General features: G+C 38.7%; 1 protein-coding gene across 7 annotated transcripts in view; it reads left to right on the top strand.

The window, feature by feature from the left end:
• Positions 1 to 14,366: 14,366 nt before the first annotated feature.
• The window catches only part of AOPEP (aminopeptidase O (putative)), a 365,989-nt gene continuing 354,620 nt past the window's right edge, over positions 14,367 to 25,735 (top strand). For 3 of the 7 annotated variants that reach the window (XM_057722551.1, XM_057722556.1, XM_057722554.1), the window contains exons 1-2: positions 14,387 to 14,433; positions 23,808 to 23,937. The gene's annotated coding sequence lies outside the window, so the exon portion shown is untranslated. Of the gene's footprint in view, positions 14,434 to 23,807; positions 23,938 to 25,735 lie in introns of all 7 variants that reach the window. The other 4 variants (XM_057722559.1, XM_057722552.1, XM_057722557.1 and 1 more) reach the window with 3 other exon arrangements.

The following is a 25,735-nucleotide window of genomic DNA, read 5'->3' as shown; positions in this document are numbered from 1 at the left end:
AATGCAGGGAACACAGGTCCATTCCCTGGTCTTGGAAGATCCCACATGCTATGGAGCAACTAAGCCCGAGCACCACAACTACTGAAGCCCTCGCGCCTAGAGTCTGTGCTCTGCAACAAGAGAAGCCACCCCAATGAGAAGCCCATGGGCAACAATGAAGACCCAATGCAGCCAAAAATAAATTTAAAACACAAACAAATAAACAAAAAAGGCAGGCAATTCTTCCCCTCAATGCTTCTGTCTCTCAAGCATCTGCATTAACTGTCTCTCTCTTTTTTCCTATCATTACCTCTCGCCTCCAATGTTTTGGCATTATCTAGGAGAAGTTAGATAGACTGACTCCCAACCACCGAAACTGTGCCTACGTGCCTTTGTCTCACCTCACCTTTCATGCCACCAGAATAGTTTGTCATGACTCCAGAATGGTTTAACCCTGGGTCTGCTAGAGTATAACATGATTATAGAAGAAGTGTCCCCAGCGTGGTTGCAAGTAATCCGGATGTTCACGGGACACTAAATATTCCAAAGACTCTCTTACCGTTGCTATTTGAGGGCAGTTTGAATTGACAACAGTTTTCCTCCACCTCTGGGCCTCCAAAAACCTTCCCCCAGGTCCAGTGAATCCTAGCGATTTGAACCCCTGGGCTTGCACATCAACCCCTCAGAACCCTAGGACCCCAGCACACTAGGAATGGTGACAATGCGCAGGGACATTGCAGAGTTCTGTGTGTTCATACACAGAATTACACAAATGCTGTTCTGATTAGAGCTGTGAGGCTTGTTTTAACAAAGCTCAGAAATCAGTGGAAATCCAGGACTGGAACAGTCAGTGTCTTCAATCAACTGTGAAGTAAACTCTCCTCCTTTCTGGAAGCTGGCATGGCTAACGCCAAGCCATCTGGGGTTTCCTCTTAGGACGGCTAGAAAAGTAAAGTACATTTGCAAATCTTATGAAAGATTCATGTAAGATTCCATATCATGTCATTGGACGTATACTTTTAGAAAACTCGTGAAATAGATGCCACATTTAAAGATTAGCATTCATGTTCAAAATAGAATTTGAGGCATAAAGTCCATCCATGACACGTTTGCCAATATATGGCCTTTTAAACAGAAAGTGTGAAATAAAAGATGGTGAAATTATTTATGACTGTAGCTAGAGATTTGGCAAGCTTTACTTCATATCTTCATAAATCATCCAAACACTGAACAGCATTTGTATTCTACTGAGATAGAACTAGAATTAATAGGGTAATGTCGTCCAAGAGTGTATATTATTAATTCTTAATAGCATGACATTACTTTCCCTGATGGAGACATTTAATATCCTGGAATCAGAGTGTAGAGTAATACATTAGAAAGTAAGTGCTATTGCTCTATCATACCCCCGTACAGAGCCACCTACACACAAAATTGTCATCTTTCTCTTTCCATCATTTATTCATTCCCTCTTTGGAGTTGTCACCTTCTGCCCAAAGTAATGAACAAAATAGTTGTCATAATGGCTCCTTTGTACCCACTAGTACAGGGCCGTGTACCCATTAAATGCTCATTAAATTGATTTCATAATACAGGAATTTGAGAGAAATTCTCCAACCACAGTTAAGAGATGCAGTAGTCTGTACTGGTTAAAAGCTGTCTTAGTTAGGGTTCCGCTAAAAGCAGACCCTGAGACAAGGATTTAGGTGCAAGTAATTTATATAGAGGTTGACTCCAGGAGGCACGGAGGGAGAGTTAGGGAAGGGAGTTAGGGGAGGGACGAGAGCCAGTAAAGGGTAAATTAATGATCCAGTTACCTCTGTGAGCAGCTGAGGGGCATCCCTGCTGGGGGCACTCTGAGACACTTGTGGAGCCTACCTCAGAAACATTTGAAGGAGGGGCAAGGAAGCTGGGCTCTTTGTTTCCCAACTCCTGTCCCCATGGACTGAGTGTCACTTCTATGAGGTTAAATTCCTGGGCACAGGTCAAACCAATGCCAGTGGCCAGAGAAGGCCCTCATGCAGAGATATGCAAGAAACCTGTGGGCGTGTTGGGAGACTATCTGCAGGGGACCTTCCAGGTAGGCATGTGAGGGGACTCTCTGCAGGCGTCCTCCTAGATGGGCCAAGGGGATATGGGTAGGGCACTAACCACATCTGCTGCAGGAACTCTGGTCAGATTTGATTCACAACCTCACTCTGAAACTGGCTAGCTGTTTGATCTTGGACAAGTTAGTTAACCTCTCTACATTTCAGTTTCTTTGTCTCAGAGAATAATAATAACAGCACACACGTGGTGGTAGTTCCAGGTCTAGGGGTGCTAGGAAGGAGTGCTTAAGGACTGTCTAGAAGTTGCATTTCCATTGTAAGCACACTGGTTTTCTAAATTTATTTATTTATTGGCTGTGTTGGGTCTTCATTGCTGCACACGGGTTTTCTCTAGTTGCAGTAAGCGAGGGCTACTCTTTGTTGTGGTGTGTGGACTCCTCACTGCCGTGGCTTCTCTTGTTGCAGAGCATGGGCTCTAGATGCGTGGACTTCAGTAGTTGTGGCACACAGGCTCAATAGTTGTGGTGCACAGGCTTAGTTGCTCTGAGGTATGTGGGATATTCCCAGAGCAGGGATTGAACCCATGTCCCCTGCATCGGCAGGCAGATTCTTAATCACTGCACCACCTCGGAAGTCCCCACACTGGGTTTTTTTTGTTTTTGTTGTTTTGTTTTGTTTTGGTCTGATAAGAATGCATGTTCATGTGGGGTGGTTGATGGAGAATACAGGGTTGCTAAACGTCCCCCACGCTAGCTCCATGAAGCTGCCATTGTGCTTACCTTATAGAACAGCTGTAAACATAAAATGCCTGTAAGGCAAATGTGATTGCATTACTCCCCTACTTAAAACTCTTCAATGGTTTCCCACTGCTCTCAAGAAAAAGACCAAAATCTCTTAATACAAGGTTCAAGACCCTATAAACCCTGGCCCCTCCCTATCACTCAAACCTGCTTTCCTACTTTGCTCCTCCTCTCTTCTTTAAGTTCCTTGAATGTACTATGTATCTGTCTGCCACAGGATTTTTGCATATGCTGTTCCTTTTTGAATGTTCCTCAACCCTCACATCCACAGGCTAATCTGACCTTCTACCACTGGGATCCCCCCTTTTAGGGTAAGGTTCCCACTCTTCTCATTGCTTGGGCCAGCTTTGCCTCCACCCCACTACTACCCCTACTTTCCCATTATCCTCCCTGGATGGCAGGGAGTTGACTTCCAGGCGCCTTAAACTTCAGCTTCCCAACACAAAAGCCATTCCTGGACTAGGGAAGTACAACGCAGAATACAGAGATTTCTTGAGACGGGAAAAGACAACTCCTCCTTATTCACTCCTACAGCACTAAGAACATACTGCAAATTAACATCCTGCCATAATTATTTCTTCAAAAGCCAGTTTCATTTCTTATTCATATTCATTCATTACTAAGGTAGGAAAAGTGTGTAATGCTTGAAATTCCTCCTATATATGTTTTATTTTTGCAAAATATTACTGTACTTCCCTTCAATGAAAAATTTCACATTTTCTTTGACCATGGACCTTTCTTGAGTACATTTTAATCAATGAAACTATTTGCTAATATCTGTTCTTCTTTCAGTTCATCCAGAAAAAAATATTGAGCTATCAGTTTTTCTGAATGATGGAAATAAATACTGACGGAAAAAAGGAACATTATGGCTGACACGTTAATATTTTTTTCTGTGTTCAATAGAATCTCCCAAGAGCCTCTGCAGTGTGACTTCACTGCCCACTTCCTGCTACAGCTCAGTTGGCAATAAGGAGCTATATGATTTTTAAAAAAAAATATATATATATATAAACACTGGTGGCCAAATTGTTGAGGAATGTTTGTGCTGTCCCACATGCAACTTTATCACAGGGCTCCTTTGTCTGAAAAGGCTAAAGGTAGATAAAGAAAGAGAGAGAGTATGGTTATATTTCTCCTCAACTGATTATATCTTTGCAGTTCTTGAGGATAAAAAAATATGCTTTCCCTCGAATTGTGTTTTATTAGCTTAAAGGAGACTGAAGTCTACGAGAAAGAACATCAAAATAGCTCAGACTGTATAATCTCGAAGCATCTACATGACGTAATTAATCACATTAGTTTTCTGGCAGCAGTAATAGAATAGTGCTCAGTGCAAGAAACCTTACTGAAACTCTTTTGCTGTAGTCATTCTTACTTATACCAAACGTCACAGCTATTCACATCCAAGGGGTATGCAGGCATTTAACGTGGGATCTCATCTGGAAATCTGCAGATTTTAATTAAGTCTTTCCAGGGATGCAGAAGGTAGGAGGTAGCAATACCATCAAGCTGCCAAGGTTTATCTTTGTCCGCTCTGTAAGCCAGCCTTCTCATGTTACCATACGATAGGACAACAATTACCCAGAGCCCGGTGTCTAGAAATTTTGCATGATTAGCATAGGAATTTGCTGGGTGAAGTATTTTCACACTTCTGGCAATAAAATATTAGGCTTGGGAATCACCCTCCCCCCACCGCCTTCCACAGAAGGATATCAGCAGCCGCGTTTGTGTCATGTAACTTGCCCCCTGGCTGGAGCTGACTGGATTAGGGTGGACACGTAATCTAAAATGGTCTGAATCATAGTCCTTCTCTCAGTAATTTGAAATTGGAATGAAGAGATCGGGTATCTCTTCTTAGAACAAGGAGATATGAACTTAGGTGTCATGGGATGACCATCTTTGCCCATTGCCTAGCTAGAGATTCAGAGAAAGTAGACCTAGGAAGAGAGAAACAGTGAAGAAGAAATGCTTGAAAACAAAAGAGAGTGGGGAGAAGAGAGAGTTCTGCAGGCTTCTCATGCTTCCTTTGACCCAGCTGCATTCCTGCTCTTGGGTTCTGTGATTCACTACTGTATTTTTATAATAAATTCCCTTCCATGTTACATGAAACCAGAGTCCCAAGTGATAACAAGCATCCAGCCAGTGGTAACTTTCTGTCAGGAGATAAAGAGATTAGTGCTTATCAGTCCTTTTATGGAAGTATTTGTGTTTTAAGTGGGTTTTAAAATAAGAATCTTTAAAACGTTATTATTGGCAGCGAAGGAATTAGAGAAATTCAGTGACTTTTGAAAGGCTTTCAATCAAGTTGAATTGCACAGGTTCTTAGCAATATATCTCTCTAGGTTGGGACAAACAGCAAGTTTTTGCTACTGCTTTTAAAATCCTTGTTTTTTGCGGTGGGCTAATGGACTCCAATTCTGGCTGTTTCCGACACTGTCCTTGGTGATGAGCGCAACTTGCTTCCAACCGCACAGGCAGGACTTGTGGGAGGAGCCCTCCTTTGGGGGTGATCGCCTGGGTTGCCAGAACCCAGTCCCTGTGAGGGGCCCACCAGAGAGAGCTTTGCTGGCATCTTTCCAAAGTTATGCCTTTGGATTTGTGCTCTGGTGAAGTATTACTTGTGCTGTGTTGGCTCAGTGTCAGACAGAATATGCTTCCCCCTAGTCCCATTCATAGAGAATGTTTATCTTTTCATGTGTCTGCTTTCCTGCCTCCCAAAAACATGGGCACAAAAATCATAAAAGCGTCGTATCTATCATTCATCCATTCTTTCAATAAATAAATAAATATACACCGAGCACCTTCCAGAGGCCAGTATTATTCAGCCATGCGATAGGCTGCCCATGTTAGCCCAAGGCTGGCAAACCACTTAGCCTCTCCCATTCTGTCAACCAGAATGACCATCCTAGGGCCACCCCAGGTCAGCTCTTTCTGACCTCTTCCATTCTACTTCATCTTCAGCTTTCTTGGTTTCTCAGAATCCCACTCCCCTACGCAATTTTATCGCCATTTCTTGGTCTGTCTTTTCTTGCCATCCTGGCTTTGCTATTTGGAACCTGTCTAGGACACAGGTCCAGGGCTCTGGCCGCTAATCTTTTTTATTTTTTATTTTTTAATTGTTATTTTTTATTTATTTTGGCTGCGCCGGGTCTTAGTTGCAGCACATAGACTCTTAGTTGCGGCATGCCGGCTTCTTAGTTGTGGCATGCATGCAGGATCCAGTTCCCTGACCAGATGGAGCCTGGGCCCCCTGCATTGGGAGTGCGGAGTCTTACCCACTGGACCACCAGGGAAGTCCCTGGCCTCTGATGTAATAAACCACTTTTTTTCCTCCAGAGTAGCCTGGAAGTTCTTTGATGTCAAGGATATATTTTTTCCGCTTTGTATCCTCAGAGCCCCCAAATGTACCTAATATATGGCAGCACTCAGGGAATATTGCTGAAAGAAAAAAATGAATGTGGTTATCTGACACATTCAATTAGCAGGAATGTATCAATGCCAAGTTCACACACCCCCTTTCCCATTGAATGTGCTCCAGCATTAGAGAGAGAAAAAAAAGACACAGAGATGAGGATAGAGGGACTTTCTTTGCTAGAAGTCACAAGCTTTGTGCCATCCATGCTGAGCCACCTTAGTGTTTACTTTCTTTGGAATTCTTTGTAAAGTGTTGTTTCCTTCTCCAGTAAAAATGAAATTTCACCGTGAATGCCACTCTCTTTCTATCTAAGAATCACCATATTTCATCCTCTTTGGCAACACTACCTTGATTCCTCCCTGTGCCTCTTATTTTTCATTTTTAGTAAAAAGAGCACCACTTTCAGACTCAGTGCCCTTGGAAGTGACCCTGTCCCTTCAAGCCACAGACTCTTCTCTCTGTTTACTTCTGGCATTAGCTACCAGTGCTCTCTGTAGTGATAGGATCTGTGGCCCAAACTGCTATATATATATATATAAAATCTACAGTAATCTCTTCAACTCATATTGATCAAGTCACTGAGATGACTTGCAGCTCATCGCTGCCAGGCCAGTCACTATATTTGACTTTCATTTACCAACCATCCCACTCATATGATTTTTCTCCTGGAAACTTGAAAATGTTTCAAATCCTGCATTTATATTTTGACACAATCATCCCACCTGTCTCTCATCAACACACAGTGAGAGAATTTTTTTGCCATAGTTCCTGCCTTAGGAAATGATGACATGCAAACCCAAGCTGGGTCTGTCACACATATTTCCTTTCCTGTGATGTGTGGGTGGACTATAGTGACATTAAAAGGGCCAGAGACAAGGCAGACAGGCTTTAGGCTAATTTCCTTATTCTTAAGGAAATTCTATCAAGAACTTACAGGCTTATATAACTATATTTGGTGTCTAGGTGAAGTTGGAAAAGAAATTTGAAACAAAAAAACTCATAAAATCATTTAGTGACGTTCTCTAATATACAGATGAGAACAAAGCAAGCTCAGAGAAGTTGAATGAGTAGATAGTGACAGAATCAGGAATGATTATGGATTTTCCTTTAGTAGATTGGAGATTTAATGGGCTACAAATACCCAGAAATCCTGAGGCCTCCTATAACAAGGCAAGGCACAACTATACCTTCTATTGAACACAAAGACCCATTTCCTTCCTGTGAACTCTTTACAGCTCAGCCTAAAGTAGTGGCAATGGCATACCAAAAACTTGGTATTAGATTGATATTAGAGCTATGCAGAAAGGCTATTATAAATATAGTTTAAATCCAGTGTACAGTAAAGCAAATTATGTAGAAGATTTCTTTAGCACATTCAAAAGTGAAAGATGGTGGTAGCAACAGAAGCAAGAAGAACAAGAGTAATAGCAGATGCATCAGCACTGAGTACCATGTAAGCATAGAAAACAAGGCTTTATGGAAAAGAGTTACGAGAGAAATCTGTAACACACAAAAAATGCTGAGATTCTTTTTCTTTTTAAATTCTAAACAACAAAAATTAATTGCAAGCAGCAACAACAACAAAAACAACAAAACCTGTATTAAAGACTAAAACCAGATGCAGAATTATTTACTAAGGGACCAGAGGAAGATATCAAGGACAGCTGATATCAAGATATCAGCTCAACAATGTCAGCAATGACTCAGGCTCTTACCTTCTTTCTCCCCCACATTCCTCAGCATGTTGACTCCATCCTATGCTTACCACCTATGGTCAACATGGCAGCCCAACCATCTTTTCCCTTACGTTAGCATCACAAGTAATAAAGAAAGGAATAGTACAATGCAGCTAGCTCTTTTACGTCTATCTTTTTCTAAGGAGGTAAAATCTGTCCCAGGAGTTCTTAGCAGCTCCCTGTCCATCTCATTGGCTAGACTGGGCAACGTGGCCACCCTTAGCTGTAAGGAAGGCTGGGCCCACGAATAAGGGGCAGAAAGGAATGGAATTCCATAGCTGGCTTAGATCTATAATCTTTCATCTATTGGGGTAGTGAAGGGGCCTACCTTCTCTGAGTATTTTCCTCCACAAAATAAGGGTTCTGTTACTAAGGGAGGGGCAGGATATTAGGTAGAATACAACGAATAAGGCTATAAACATGAAGTACTTGCTTTACGAAGAAATTGAATTTAGGAGTTACTGCCTTTCGACAGTATCTCTTCCAGGCCTTTGTCTTCTGGTCTGCATGGTTTTGGGTTACTGAAGCAAGCCTGAACTTCCTCCAGAAGGCTTTTTCTTTTTGTTATTCAGGTCTGCATGAAATCTGAAAATGCCTTAACTGTGTATTTTTCTTTTGAATCCTAGTTCTTATATCAGTTAGGTATGGTGGAAAAAATAGACCCAAAATAAAGTGATTTTAAAACAGAGTGGCTTCTGTTGGTGGGAATGTAATTTGGTGTAGCCACTATGGAAAACAGTATGGAGGTTCCTCAAAAACTATAGAGTTGCCATATGATCCAGCAATCCCACTCCTGGGCATATATCCAGACAAAACTATAATACAAAAGATACATGCACTCCTCTGTTCATAGCAGCACTATTTACAATAGTCAAGACATAGAAACAACCTAAATTTCCATTGACAGATGAATGGATAAAGAAGATGTGGTATATTATGGAATATTACTCAGCTATAAAAAAGAATGAAATAATGCCACTTGCAGCAACATGGATGGACCCAGAGATTATCATACTAGGTGAGGTAAGTCAGAAAGAGAAAGACAAATACCATATATCACTTATACGTGGAATCTAAACTATGATACAAATGAACATATCTATGAAACAGAAACAGACTCACAGACAGAGAGAACAGACTTGTGGTTGCCAACGGGGCAGTGGGGTGGGGGTAGGGAAGGATTGGGAGTTTGGGATTAGCAGATGCAAACTATTATATACAGGATGGATAAACAACAAAAAAGTCTTACTGTATAGCACAGGGAACTATGTTCAATATCCTATGATAAACCATAATGGAAAAGAATATGAAAAAGAATATATATATGTATAACTCAATCACATTGCCATATAGCAGAAATTAACATAACATTGTAAATCAACTATACTTCAATAAAATTTTTCAAAAAAGAGAGAGAGTGGGGGCTTCCTAGGTGGCGCAGTGGTTAAGAATCCGCCTGCCAATGCAAAGGTCACGGGTTCGATCCCAGCTCCAGGAAGATCCCACATGCCGCGGAGCAACTAAGCCCATGTGCCAAAAAAAAAAAAAAAAAAAAGAGAGAGAGTGGCTTATTTCTCTTGGTACAAGTGCAGAGGGAGATAGTTCAGAGTTGGTATGGTGGCTCTGTCCACAAACTCCTCAGGGATACAGATTCCTTCCATATTGTTGCTTTCCCATAAGCCTCTGAAGGTTAAATTATAACCCAAGGTGACTACTCTAGGAGTAGCCAGCACATCTGTGTTTCAGTCAACAGGAACAGAGAAATTTTTTGATGGACTTTTGGGATTTAGCTTTTAGAAGTAATACACAAAGTAAGGTAAGCCAAAATGGGGCTGGGGGTAGATTTTCCCTTCCGTTTGCTGGCCTGGGTATTTCATATTTCCAAGTTGATGGGTACTTTTCCATCTAAAGATAAATACTATATTTAAAAATGTCTGAAGAATGAACCTACAACAGCAGAACTAGAGATAGAGAGTTAAAAAAAGACAGTGAATTTTGATTCTTTAAATTTTCATTTTTAACCTATTTTTTTATGAAGAGTGAAAGTTTGCTGACATTAACTAACTCATGTTTGAAAATGAACCATTTATTGCTATGTTTCTGTATCAAGAATATAAAATAACTTGGACTTCCTAGGTTGCGCAGTGGTAAAGAATCCGCCTGCTAATGCAGGGGACACAGGTTCGAGCCCTGCCCTGGGAAGATTCCACATGCCACGGAGCAACTAAGCCCGTGTGCCACAACTATTGAGCCAGTGCTCTAGAGCCCGTGAGCCACAACTATTGAGCCCATGTGCTGCAACTACTGAAGCCCACGCACCTAGGGCCTGTGCTCCACAGCAAGAGAAGCCACTACAATGAGGAGCCCACGCACCACAATGAAGAGTAGTCCCAGCTCGCAGCAGCTAGAGAAAGCCCGTGTGCAGCAACGAAGACCCAACACAGCCAATAAATAAATAAAATAAACAAATAAATAAATTTGTATAAAAAAAGAATATAAAATGTCTTGATTTACCTTTTTCTATGTATTTTGAGATATAAGAAACTGACGTTAAAATACAGGATTTTTTAAATCTTTCAAAGTAAAACCAAAGCATCTCCTCCGTTGGAAAGATGGTCCTTATATAATTATATTTCAACTGTTGTGCAAAAAACCTCCACAGAACACACACCATATTTTACATAAACCAGAGTCTTAGAAATGGATTTCTTTAAAAAAAATAAAGGGTTATATTTTTTCATAGATTTTACTTTGTAAAATCTAACTTTTCCTATGTAACCAAGAGAAACAGGTAGGAAGAAAAAAAGACAATGGAAAGGGATCTTTATTCTTATAAGTACAAACATAACAATATAAATTGTCAGTTGAAGCGTGGTCATGATTGGTACTATATGAATGACTCAGAAAATCACAATAGCTCATATCAAGTTGTTCGTTGTCTCTGCTCTAGTTGTTAGTTTTAACTGCCACATACAGAGTTTTGAGTGCACACTTTCCCAGGTTTCTGAGTTCTTTTTACACTGAATCATCAAAATGAGAAAACTTCTGCATCTAAACCAATTTTTTATAACTTGTTAATATCAGAAATGACCATGCTCTTTTTAAAATAAATTTTATTTTTTTATTGGCTGAGTTGGGTCTTCATTGCCGCACGTGGACTTCCTCTAGTTGCAGAGAGCGGGTGGATACTCTTTGTTGCAGTGCGTGGGCTGCTTATTGCGGTGGCTTCTCTTGCTGCAGAGCACGGGCTGTAGGTGCGAGGGCTTCAGTAGTTGTGGCATGTGGGCTCAGTAGTTGTGGCTCATGGGCTCTAGAGTGCAGGCTTAGTAGTTGCTGCGCATGGACTTAGTTGCTCTGCGGCATGTGGGATCTTCCCAGACCAGGGATCAAATCCGTATCCCCTGCATTGGCAGGTGGATTCTTAACCACTGCGACACCAGGGAAGTCCCAACCATGCTCTTGACTGCAATTCAAGTTTTAAAATTCTATTTGAAATCTTTCATATAAAGCAAAGTATTTTCTGGAGCAAATTTTATTATGCCAATTTAATGCCATGATCAATTTTATATTATAGTTAAACTGTCTTGTCCATTTTTACTAAAATCATTTTAGCTGGAATCGGTTCTAGTTCTTCCACCTGTAAACTTTAAAGTTATAATTCAGTATTATTTTTTCTCTTCATGAAATATGAGTCATTGGAGCTTCTGACATTATGAACTTTCTTTTGTGGTTAATTAACCAAGGTCAATTTTTTTTTCTGCACAAACTGTGTAGATCTAAATTTTGACAAGAATATTTGATTTTTACATCAACTTTTAATAAACGACAAATTTTACCTTGTCTGTTTTTCTCAGTTTTTCCAGTTTTCAATGTTACCAATCAGTAGTTTTTTTTCAGCCAGTGCTTATTTTATAATAAAATTGTGTCCAGTTTTAGTCAATGTTAATTTCATTTTGTATTGATTATTTTTATCAAGTACAGTTTTTCCTGTCAACCTTGTCACAGTATCCTTGGTATTAAAAAAGCCAGGCCAAGGAATTCCCTGGTGGTCCAGTGGTTAGGACTCCACACTTTCACTGCCAACAGCCAGAGTTCAATCCCTGGTCTTGCCATGAAACTAAGATCTCACAAGCTGCAAGGAGCTGCCAAAGGAAAAAAAAAAAAAAAAAAGATAAGTAACTACTCTGACAAGTTTAGTGGCTTTATGAAACAGAATTTGACAATGGAACAGATCCTAGGAATCATCTAGTTCAATCCTTTCACTCAACAAGTGAAAAAAAATATGTGTAGAGAAGTCAAGTGACTTGCCCAGAGAGAGATAAGGAAGGCCTGAGTAAAGGCAGTGACTAGTTAGAATGCAGGTGATGGGAAGATATGAGAGATATTGAAGAGATCAAGATCAGGACAAGGAGAGGAACAAGTCTAGAATGATCCTGGATTTCAGACTTGGGTGACTGGGTGGATATCAACTTGTTAACCAAGACAGAATACTTGAGTAGGTTAGCTTTGGGGGTGGAGTAGATAATGAGTTCAGTTTTAAATGTCAAGTTTGAGATGCCAGCTGGATATCTCAGTGGAATCTGAGAACTCCAATAAGAAATGTTGAAAGGTTTGGGTGGTGGGACAGACTTGGGAGTTATCAGCTTACAGGTGATAGTCACATGAAAGTAGACAGAAATCACTGTCCTGGGATAACATCCATCAGGGAGGCACTGCAGTAGCCTGCAGGCCTCATCTGGCCTGCACAGGCATTTTGTTTGGTTCAAAAATAAATTCAACAAAATTTGAATTTGTGACCAACATTTGAAATTTGAGAAATTTCATGTATCTGTATGTTGATTTATCTTTAAAAACGAGAGGATCTGATTATCACTGGGGAAAATTGCTGGTTGACAAAAATCAATTAGAGCTGAGTAGGGACCATGAGCTCCAGTTCTACATAGTCTCTATCCATGAGGTTCACTCCTTTGTGTTCAACTGCCTGGGCACTCTAGGCTTTTGGGTTTGCAGCCACTGATGTAGCGTAAGAAGATCAAGGGGTAAAAAGTTTAGGAAAAGGAAAAGAAATAGGAGCCCCTTGATGGAACCTGAGGGGAGGTAGTCAGAAAGGTAAGAGAAGAACAAGAGGGCCTGGTAACAAAGAAGCAAAGGCAGAGGGTTGAAAGGAGGAAGAGCAAATCTTGTGAAATATTAGAAATTGTCTTAGCTGTATTATCCAGCTACTTGCACAAGTCCAAAATTTAGGAGTCATTTTTGACACCTTTTTTTCCTTATGGCCTTATCTAATCCACCTTCAAGTCTGTCATATCTACCTCCAAGTTATTCTTTAAATTTGTCCACTTCTCTCCATCATTTCTTACCTGATCATTGCACAAACAACTGTTCTCTCTGCATCCTTTCCTGCCCCCAAATTGTTTATTGTTATACACAGCAGGCAGGGTGATCTTATAAAACCAGATCCTGTCACTTGCATGTTTAAAACTCTTCACTGACTCCCCATTATACTTAAAATAAAATCCATGCCTCCTACAAAAAAGGCTTTGCAGAATCAGAACTCTGCTTGCCTTGTTGATCTCATCTTCCATTCTTCCCCTAGCCTATCTTCTAACTTTCTCAAGGGCACCACTACACTCTGTCTCCCCTCCATAGTTTCCCATCTTTCTCTTGGTTGTTCTTACTCCAGATCTTCGTACAGCTGGCTTCTTCCCTTCTAAGTTTAATGAACCTCTTCATAGGGCACTTCTTTGCCATCCCTCCTTTAGTTTTCCACTAATTCACAGGAAATTTTTTGGTTTTTCAGTGAAAATAAAAGTTATGTTTACACTATACTGTAGTCTATTAAGTGTGCAATAGCATTATGTGAAAAAAATACATATGTTAATTAAAACTACTTTATTGCTAAAAAACGCTAACCATTATCTAACAATGACAGGGTTGCCCAGTGACATAAAGTGAAAGTGTGATAAAATGAGGTATGCCTAAAATATCTTTGTTGAGTTAGTCAGTGTTTGCTTTCTCCGTGAGGGTAAGCATAGTATCTGTTTTGTCATGTTGCATGCCAGATTCTGTAACAGTGCTTGCCTGGAACACAGTAGGACTTTAATAAATTGTGGTGGAATGAATGAGTATACAAGCAAGAGTTATATACAGAAGAGGCAGAGCAAAATAAGGAATAAAGAGCCCACGTCTGTATTTCAATGAAATTTTTCTTAAGTGCCTACAAGATTTTGCAATTAGGAATAGCTGGGTGAGGGTAAGCTTACAAAACCCAAACCTAGACTTTTTCGCGCCTGCGCAGACCTCCACTGCTCCACCCCTCTACTCAAGGGGGAGGGGCCAGGCGGACCGCGGCTCGGGCGCGCGAGGATGACGTCACTCGGCGCGTGCCCGGGTAGCCCGTGGTAACACCTAGTCTGCGGAAGTGGAGACCCGCGGGCAGGCGGCTGAGACAGGTAACCTGTGCGCTCCCTGTTGGGTCCTTGCCTTCCTCTCCGGTGGCACCGGGATGGCGGCGGGGTCAGCAGCGTCCCGTTTTGAAGGCAGCCGGGCGCCCGCCCCTACCCTCATCTTTCTTGATCAGCGGGGTCCCCATTCCCACTCAGTCCTCCCAGACTCCTGAGGCTGAACATGTTCTGGGAACTGGGCTGTGTGCCTGCCACTTCTCTCCTCCTCCGCTCTCGGGGTGGCGATGGGCTCTGACGCTCCTCTCCCCGGTGGCACACACATTTCCTCAGACTGCAGTTGCCGCCTCCTTCCTCTGTTGCGTCCAAGGCCCACCTCACCTGCTTCTCTCCGCTCCTAGTCCCACGGGGCTCATCTCCAGTCTTGTTTAAGGAGACAGAACAGTTTCCGATTCTGTTCATTTCCACTTGCAGTGACACCCAGGCACCACCCCTCCTCCCCGAGGATCCTTATTGAGAGCACCAAGTTTTGAGTTTTTGTGTCCGTAAAGAGCATTCGTTCAGTGTCAGTCTGGAGTTTTGCTCATTAAGGCATGTGTTTGTTGGGTAAGGGGGTGGCGTAGTATTGTGAAATTTTATTGCGATAATAATGATCCACATGGCATCCAATCAACTGTCGAGATCGATGAAACAGTTATAGCATTTCATTAAAATGCTCCTGTCCCTGTATTTCTTTTTGGTTTTCAAGCAATGACGACAATTATCCTCGCATAAGTAGCCGTCAAATTAGATAAGCAAGAGTACCCAACTAGGGATGTTTAGACCGCCAAAAAATAATAGGATTCGTATTGTTGATAAAGCAGTACGGGTTATTCCTTTATCAACCAGAATAGATATGGGAGGAGAAACAGGATTCCGACAGTTTTTGTCTCATTTGATGTTTTGGTTTTGTATTTTCTTGTACTTTTAGTATGTTCCATTTTTGAATAGGGCATATGGTACTGTACTTACTATAATTCTGAGAAACCTATGAATGACTTGCTAATTGGTAAGATTAGACTCTTACATTTGGAGGACAAGGTAGAAAAAGGTTAGGAAATAATAGTAGTCTCTTGTTGTTGACCATCTCCTGTATCTTGGGGACTGTGTTCAGCACTTTGCTTGTGTTTTTTCCTTAGCTCATACAAGAACCTTGTGAGTTAGGAATTAGTATCCTCAACTTACAGAGAAGGAAACTTTGGCTCAGCTATGTCAAATTAACTTGCCAAAAATTCATAGAAACTATACTGTTGGAGACAAGCTTGAAGTTCAGTTCTATGTATGACTTGGAAGTGTGTACTTTTGTTGTTGTTTTTATGTCTACTATGAGTGATCAAATTCTAGGCTTTTTACAATAATGACATTATTCTGTGAGTTTATTTACTCATCTATCCAAATGATTTGACACTTTCTAATATCTTTAGTATTAAGTTCTAAAATACCTAGAATCAAAACACCTGGAAAGCTTAATTTATTTATCATCTCCCTGCACACACACACACTCCCACACACACATACCATGCCTTCATTAAGAATGAGATAATTGGCAAATAAGATAAAAGGCAAACCTTTCTGTTTGGAGCTCTCAGGGAATGAGTAATTTTGGACAGTTGAAAGTTTTACCCCTTTAGAAATGAAAATCATATTGACTGTCTTGGATGGAAAAAATTTTAATGCACTAAATAATTCTTTGCCTTCTTAAACAGTAAGTAACTGAACATATTTTAACTTTCCCTTATGTCTCAGAGCAGTCATTATGAATCTCATTAATTGTTATATTGTAATTTGGTGACTTCCTCAGAGCATTTGTTATATATGACCCCCCCAAACTGCTTTGCATTTTGAATTTTCCTGTACTTTATGTAGTCCAGTCCTTAATATCACCAAGAGATTATAAACCATAGCAATTAAAAATAAGGACGCGGGAACCACACTTGCAGGATTCCAGTCCTTGCTCTGCCGCTTACTAGTAGGTCAGTGAGCCCAGACAAGATAGTTGACCCCTCTACACCTCAGTTTCCTCATTTGTAAAATAGGAATAATAAGAATACTTGTTGTCTGAGGTTGTTGTGAGGGTAATGTGAGTTAATCGTGTATGTAAAGAGGTTATAACAAACTGGGCATATTGTAAGAGCCATGTAAGTGTTCCTAATATTATTATTAGTCTGGTTTTGGCCTTTCATTCTTTGAATATTGTATTCTAGTTCTTTGAAAAAAATTTTTGAATTTATTTTTATTTTTTTATTGACATGTAGTTGATTTACAATGTGTTATTTTCAAGTGTACAGCAGTGATTCAGTTTTTATGTATATGTATATATTCTTTTTCACATTCTTTTCCATTATAGGAATTATTACAAAACATTGAATATAGTTCCCAGTGCTATACAGTAGGTCCTTGTTGGTTATCTATTTTATATGTAGTAGTGTGTATCTGTTAATCCCAAACTCCTAATTTATCCCTACCCCCCTCCTCCCCTTTAGTAACCATAAGTTTGTTTTCTGTGTCTGTGAGTCTATTTCTGTTTTGTAAATAAGTTCATTTGTATCATTTTTTTAGATTCCACATATAAGTGATATCATATGGTAATTGTCTTTCTCTGTCTGACCTACTTCACTTAGTATGGTAACATCCATCCATGTTGCTGCAGATGGCATTATTTCAGTCTTTTTTATGACTGTGTAATATGCCATTGCACATATATACCACATCTTCTTTATCCAGTCATCTATCAGTGGACCTATAGGTTGCTTCCATATCTTGGATATTGTAAATAGGGCTGCTGTGAACATTGGGGTGCATGTATCTTTTTGAATTACAGTTTTCATCTTTTCTCTATATACGCCCAGGAGTGGGAATGCAGGATCATATGGTAATTCTATTTTTAGTTTTTTAGGGGACCTCCGTACTGTTCTCTGTAGTGACTGCACCAATTTATATTCCCACTAACAGGGCAGGAGGGTTCTTTTTTCTCCACACCTTGTCCAGCATTTATTATTTGTAGACTTTTTAATGATGGCCATTCTGACTGGTGTAAGGTGATACCGCATTGTAGTTTTGATTTGCATTTCCCTATGAAAATTGATATTCTTTGAATAGTATTTGATATGTGGTAATTACAAGAAAATTAAATTATCCTAACTGGAATCCTTTATCCAAAGCCATGTTAATTTATTAAATTTACTTTCATTGTGTCTTTATAATGCACTATGCCTTTTTCTTAGAGCATTTGGAGTAGAGATTTCAAATATTTCCCTTTATTATATATATTAAAATAATGGACTTTTAATTTGTTTGAATTTGGGGAATATTTCAGTGTTTTAAATTATGGTTTACCAATACATGGGAACACTCTCTACTTTTGAATTGAATATCAGTTGATTTACATATCCATTTATGGTGCCCTGGACAGGTGTACTATTGCACTCATGTTATCATGCTTCTTTGTGGATAAGTACTTCCCTATAAAACCACCATTATGGATTGGCCTCATATAAGCTATCTCCTCAGTATAGTTCTCTTTCCTTCTCTCTTCCTTCAAGGAGCTAAAAAAAAAAGTTTGACTCTATCAACAAGGTGAAGTAATGTTCCTTATGACATTTGCAAGGTATGTACCCATTTTCAGCTGTGTACTTTAACCGAGACCAGCTAAGAGTTGATGTTGACTCCTTTGGTGTCCATAGTAGGGAACTTGAGAATAAATGATCTGTCCTTTATTTTAATACTTCTAAGGCTGATAATCATGTTAAAACTTCTCGTTGAAAATATAGGCTATACTTTTTGAAAGTTTTTTTTAAGATGGTAAAATATATTTACATAACATAAAATTGACTGTTTTTATGTGTACAGTTCATTGGCATTAAGCACTTTCATAATATTGTTTAATTGTCACCACTATCCATTTTCAGAATTTTTTTATCTTCCCAAACAGAAACTCTATCCATTAAACAACTCCTCATTTCCCTCACTCCCTGCACCATCCTGCCCCAGCCCTGTTAACCTCTGTTCTACTTTTTGTCTTTATGAATTTGCCTATTCCGGGTTCCTCATATAGGTGGAATCATACACCGTTTATCCTTTTGTGTCTGTTTTAGTTCAGTTGGCATGTTTGAAAGGTTCATCCAAGTTGTAGCATGTATCACAATTTCCTTTTATGGCTGAAAAATATTCCGTATTATCTACTATATGCTATACTTTTGATGCATATTGAATTTTGTTTCTTTAAAATTTTTTTAACTTTTTGGTGTTTTAATTTATTTAAGCTCAAAAAAAGAAAAACAGTTCACCCATTTTTCCCACCTGCCACCTCTTGCCACTGACAACCACCGATCAGTTTGCTGTATCTGTGAGCTTGGTGATTGATTGATTGATTGATTCCACATGTAAGAGCGATCATATTTTTTTTTTTTTCTGTCTGACATTTCATTTAGCCTGATGCCCTTGTGTTTCATCTATATTGTCACAAATGGCAGGATTTCATTCTTTTTTTTTATTTTTTATTTTTTTTAATTTTTTTGGGGGGTACACCAAGTTCAATCATCTGTTTTTATACACATATCCCCGTATTCCCTCCCTTCCTTGACTCCCCCCCCTCGAGTCCCCCCCACCCTCCCTGCCCCAGTCCTCTAAGGCATCTTCCATCCTTGAGTTGGACTCCCTTTGTTATACAACATTCATTCTTTTTTGACTGAATAATATTCTGTTGTGAGTGTATACCACAATTTCTTATCTATTCATCCATGGATGGACACTTAATTTCCTTATCTTGGCTATCATAAATAATGCTGCAGTGAATATGGGGATGCATATATCTTTTTGAGTTAGTGTTTTTGTTTTATTTGGATAAATACCCAGAAGTGGAATAGCTGGATCATCTGGTAATTTTATTTTTAATTGTTTTGAGGAACCTCTATACTGTTTTCCATAGTGGCTGCACTGATTTACATTCCCACCAACAGTAGACAAGGGTTCCCTTTGCTCTACATCCTAGCCAGCACTTATTATTTTTAGTCTTTTGAAAATAGGCATTCTAACAGGTGTGAGGTGATATCTCATTGTGGTTTTGATTTGCATTTCCCTGGTAATTAGTGTGTTGAGCACCTTTTCATGTACCTGTTGGCCATCTGTATGTCTTCTTTGGAAAAAATGGGTATTCAGATACTCTGCCCATTTTTTAATTCGATTTTGTTGTTATTGAGTTGTATGAATTCTTTTTATATTTTGGATATCAGCCCTTTTTCAGATACATGATTTGCTATTATTTTCTCCTATTCAGTAGGTTGCTTTTTCATTTTGTTGATGGTTTCCTTCATTCTGCAGAAACTTTTTAGTTTGCTGTAGTCCCACTTGTTTATTTTTGCTTTTGCTTTTGGCATCAGATGCAAAAACTCATTGCAAAGACTGATGTCAGGGAGCTTACCACTTATATTTTCTTCTAGTTTTATGGTTCCAGATATTATATTCAAGTCTTTAATCTGTTTTGAGTTGATTTTGTATGTGATGTAAAGTAGTGGTCCAGTTTCATTCTTTTGTATGTGGCTGTCCAGTTTTCCCAACATCATTTGTTGAAGAGGTTGTCCTTTCCTTATTGTATATTCTTGGCTCCTTTGTCATAAATTAATTGACCATACACGCATAGGTTTATTTCTAGGTTCTCTATTCTGTTCAGTTGATTATGTGTCTGGTTTTGTTTTGTTTTTGTTTTTGTGAATTATGCCTCTTTATACTTCTCAATTCATGTGATATGAATTTAAGACTCAGTGATTTCATTTGACTGTGAGTGCCTAGAGGATCAGGATTGGAGATATCAACTGAAATAACATTGTTATTGAACTATGAACAAAATACCTGGTATCAGTGTTAAATTGGAGCTTGAGCATACATTATACTGTTGTTTTTCTTCTCACCTAATATTTAGTCAAAAAATAGTGAGGAAAATAATAATAATGATAACTTTACCTAGTATTTCTATAGTGTTTATAGTATGCTAGGCATTGTTCCAAACGCTTTACCTATGAAGTAGGTATTATCAGTTTTGTTTTACAGATGAAGAAACTGAGGCACAGAGAAATTAAATGAATTGTTAAGATTATGAGGCTGGTGGGTGGTGAAATTGGGAGTTTACCTAATCTGTGTGGCTTTAGAGTTGATTTATCCTAAATTTTGAGTTGAACAACCATTAGGTCATCATCAGCTTTGCAATGTAAATTGTTTTGCCTACTGCACTCTTTCTCTACCCTCTTCTTTTATGTGATCTTCAAAATAGAACGTTACTTCTGAGCTTAGCAGGCAATGGAAGAGTAACTGAACCCAAACTGTCAAAAGGGTAACAGGTGCTTCTCATTTGAGTGGGGTGATAGCATTTTAATGGAATTCAGACTGCATTTTCACAGCTTAGTTCGTATTATCTTTTTCTGAGAGCCTTGTCTTTGTGAAGCAGATCTTAAAGCTTTTTATGATCTCATATTGCATATATATTGCGTTGCTGTTTAACTTTAGATGTTGTACAATTCCTACACTACTGCTTTGTGGGTAGAAAAAGCTTTTTGTTCCTAATGTTGTTGACTGTCACGGTGGTTTATAGCACACTCATTTTATTGCTAACTCATTACTCTATGTTGCTTGATTCCTGAAGAAATTATTTTGAAATAGCATTTTTCTATATATAATCAGCTTCATTATACTTTTTTCTTGGCTTTTTCTTTTGCTTACATTTTATTTTTTTGACACTTGAAATTGAAGGTTTAGTTTTTTGAAATTGATGGGAATCAGAATATGCTGGATATATTTGGGCAGCAAAGGGGACATATCAGCCTGTTTCTTTTGGCACCAGTAATATCTTGCATAAGTAGCAAGTGTGGTGCATACTTGGAGGTAGGAACTGTTTGAGTAATGTCTGGTAGAAATAGAATTATAGAATGAGTGTTAAGGGTTCAAAGGTCCTCAGATATATCTGTTTTACCCTTCATTCAGCAGTTGGGAATCTGAAGCTTGAAATGATTAAATGATTTGTCTGTATTTATATAGTATTAGAATCCATTTTAAAAGGAAAAGAGTACCAGTGTTCTCTGTTCTTTTGATTCATACCTCATTGTATTTGTGTAGCATTCTTACTCGTAAGAAGGGACTCCCAAGTTTTTTACTTGTATACACTTAATTATGATTCTTCTTATAATAATATGTCTGGGTGAGAGATAATGACCTGAATTAGACAGGTTGCAGAGACAATGAATTAATATGATGGATCCAAGAGATTCTTAGATTAAATTGATAGGACGTTGCAATTGTTTATGTGTAGGTGAGAGTAAGAAATCTAGGATGATCCCTAGGATTCTAGTGTGGATAACTGGGTAGATGGTGATGTCATTCACTAGGAGAACTTAGAAGAGATCAGGGCTGGATGTATGCTTTGAAGTAAATAGAGCATGCATTGCATAAACAAGTGAGAAAGACTGAAACTAGAACTATAGGACATAGCAACATCTAAGAGGTGGGAGAAGAAAAGGCCATAGAGGTATGTATGGAGGAGAGAATGGCATTGCAAACACCAAAAGAGGAGAAAATTTTAAGGAGGGCATTGTAATTTGTGTTAATGCTCCAGACTTTTTAATGATGGCCATTCTGACTGATATGAGGTGATACTTCATTGTAGTTTTGATTTGCATTTTTCTAATAATGAGCATCTTTTCATGTGCCTGTTGGCCATCTGTTTGTCTTCTTTGGAGAAATGTCTATTTAGGTCTTCTGTGCATTTTTTGATTGGTGTTTTTCTTTTTCTTTTTTTTTGTTATTAAGCTGTATGTGCTGTTTGTATATTTTAGAAATTAATCCCTTGTTGATAGCATCATTTGCAAATATTTTCTCCCAGTCTGAAAATTGTCTTTTCGGTTTGTTTATGGTTTCCTTTGATGTGCAAAAGCTTTTTAGTTTACTGAAGTCCCATTTGTATATTTTTGTTTTTATTTCCATTACTCTGGGAGATGCGCACCACCCCCACCCCACCCCCACCCCATATTGATGCAGTTTGTGTCAAAGACTGTTCTGTCTGTTTTCCTTTAGGAGTTTTACAGTATCTGGTCTTACATTTAGGTCTTTAATCCATTTTCAGTTTATTTTTATGTATGATGTTAAAGAACGTTCTCATTTCATTCTTTTTCATGTAGCTGTCCAGTTTTCCCAGTGTCTCTTATTGAAGAGACTGTCTTTTTTTTCCTTTTATTTTCCTTTGTTGTAGATTAATTGACCATAGTGTGTGGGTTTGTTTCTGGGCTTTCTATCTTGTTCCATTGATCTATATGTCTTTCTTTGTGGCAGCACAGTGTTTTGATTACTGTAGTTTTGTAGTATAGTCTGAAGTCAGGGAGTCTGATTGCTCTAACTCCACTCTTCTTTCTCAAGATTGTTTTGGCTCTTTGGGGTCTTTTGTGTTCCCATACAAATTTAAAAATTTTTTGTTCTAGTTCTGTGAAAAATGCTGCAGGTGATTTGATAGGGATTGCATTAAATCTGTAGATTGCCTTGAATAGTATGGTCATTTTAACAGTATTGATTCTTCCAATCCAAGAACACAGTATATCTTTCCATCTGTTTGTGTCATCTTCAGTTTCTTTCATCATTGTCTTATAGTTTTCAGAATATAGGTCTTTTGCCTCCTTAGACAGGTTTATTCCTAAGTATTTTATTTTTTTGATGCAGTGATAAATGGGATTGTTTCCTTAATATCTCTTTCTAATATTTTGTTGTTAGTGCATAGAAATGCAACAGATTTCTGTATATTAATTTTGTATGCTATAACTTTACCAAATTCATCGATGAGTTCTAGTAGTTTTCTGGTGACATCTTTAGGATTTTTTATGAATACTATCACATCATCTGTTAACAGTGACAGTTTTACTTTTTCTTTTTCAGTTTGGATTCCTTTTATTTCTTTTTCTTTTCTGATTGCTGTGGCTAGGACTTCTAATACTATTTTTTTTTAATAAATTTATTTATTTATTTATTTATTTATTTATTTATTTATTTAATTGGCTGTGTTGGGTCTTTTTTGCTGTGCATGGGCTTTCTTTTAGTTGCAGTGAGTGGGGGCTACTCTTCGTTGTGGTGTGCAGGCTCCTCATTGCTGTGACTTCTCTTGTTGTGGAGCATGGGCTCTAGGTGCGTGGGCTTCAGTAGTTGCAGCACATGGGCTCAGTAGTTGTGGCTCACGGGCTCTAAAGCACAGGCTCAATAGTTGTGGCTCAGGGGCTTAGTTGCTCCGCAGCATGTGGGATCTTCCTGGAGCAGGGATTGAACCTGCGTCCCCTGCATTGGCAGGCAGATTCTTAACCACTGTGCCACCTAGGAAGCCCCCAATACTATTTTGTTTATTTGTTTGTCTGTTTGTTTAGCTGCACCATGCGGCATATGGGATCTTAGTTGCCTGACCAGGGATCAGACGCATGTCCTCTGCATTGGAAGTATGGAGTCTTAACTGCTGACCGCCAGAGAAGTCCCCCAATACTATATTGAATAAAAGTGGTGAGAGTGGGCATCCTTGTCTTGTTCCCGATCTTATAGGAAAGGCTTTCTGCTTTTCACTGTTCAGTATGATGTTAGCTGTGGGTTTGTCCTATATGGGCTTTATTATGTTGAGATATGTTCCTTCTATGCTCACTTTCTGGAGAGTTTTTATCATAAATGGATGTTGAATTTTATCGGAAGCTTTTTCTGTATCTATTGAGATGATCATATGATTTTTATTTTTCAGTTTGTTAATGTGGTGTATCATGTTGATTGATTTGCCAATACTGAAAAATCCTGCATTCCTGGAATAAATCCCAGTTGATCATGATGTATGATCCTTTTAATTTATTTATTGTTGGAGTCAGTTTGCCAGTATTTTGTTAAGGATTTTTGCCTGTATGTTCAAAAATAATTATTGATAGGTATGTGCTTATTGGCATTTGTTAATTGTTTTCTCTTTGCCTTTGTAGTTTTGTTGTTGTTCCTGTCATCTTTTGCTCTCTTCCCTTGTGATTTTATGACTATTTTTAGTGTTATGTTTGGATTATTTTCTCTTTTTTGTGTGTATTATCTGTTAAAGGTTTTTGGTTTGTGGTTACTGTGAGGTTCACATATAACAACATATATATATAATTACATTGATGATCTCTTAAGTTCAAATGCATTTTAACCATCCTATGCTTTTACTCACACCCCCCTCCCAAGTTTAATGTTTTTGATGTCATATTTTTATATCTTTTTGTTTTGTGTATTCCCTAACTACTTATTTTGGATATAGGTGATTTTACTACTTTTGTCTTTTAACCTTCCTACTCACTTTATATGTGGTTGATCTACTACCTTTGCTGTATATTTCCTATTACTCATGAGATTTTTCCTTTCATATTTCATTTTTCCTTTCATATTTTCATATTCACAATTTTCATATTTCTAGTTGTGGCCTTTCATTTTCCAGTATTTGCAACATTTAACTAGCTTATGGCCAACACTTTAAAAACTTCCTTCCTTATTGGTGTAGTTCTGTATTTGTTCTCCAGGTTTACTTTTTTCTTAAGCAAAGAAAAAAGAAAAATGAACTGTTTAGCCTTACCTGTTAAACTTCCAAATTAATTTTAACATGGTCCCTAAATTGTTAGTTATATGTTCAAATTGAAAAGATGATTGAGCTCCCAAAGATCTTCTAAAGATATATAAGCTGTATCCAATGCTTTTTCTTACTTTGCTCCCAAATGCTGTTCAATTTCTAGGAATTTATTGAAATATCTTTTCTTGGGAAGGATGAACTGTTAATACATATGCAGTTCACTGCTTAGAACCTGATACTGGGAATATGTTTTAAACTTTGATGAGATGAATTTGAAAGCTGTTTAGAGAGAATGGGGCACCCATTTGTAGTCTGTAAATTCTGGATCTATCTCTGAATGGAGAAATCTGTGTTATATATTTATTCCCATGAAGGACCAGTATATAAATATTGAAATTTGAATGCTTCTCATATTACTACACAATCTTTTGAGTTTATACTTGACCTAATTGTGCCTCCAGACATTGTACTCCTTGCTGAATTCGTTTGCACAGCTGTAGTCCTGTGACAATCATCAAATAAATCACTAAGTGGAGGGAGTCAGACTTGATCTCCAGCTAAAGGAAGTGTAGTTCCCTAAGACAGGAACAGACGGACCTCTTGTCTTTCCTACAGCTTTCCTGCGCAGAGAGTGTAGTTTCAGGGTAGGAAGTGGGGGCTGTAGGGTCAGACAGAGGCCAGGAATTGGGGGAGGGATAGGAAGGGTGTTTATCCCTGGAGCTGCCAAGA

Source organism: Hippopotamus amphibius, chromosome 2, assembly GCF_030028045.1.
Source record: "Hippopotamus amphibius kiboko isolate mHipAmp2 chromosome 2, mHipAmp2.hap2, whole genome shotgun sequence".
Lineage (NCBI taxonomy): Eukaryota > Metazoa > Chordata > Mammalia > Artiodactyla > Hippopotamidae > Hippopotamus > Hippopotamus amphibius.
Note: the sequence above shows the minus strand (reverse complement) of the source record. Positions and strands in the feature narration are given on the sequence as shown.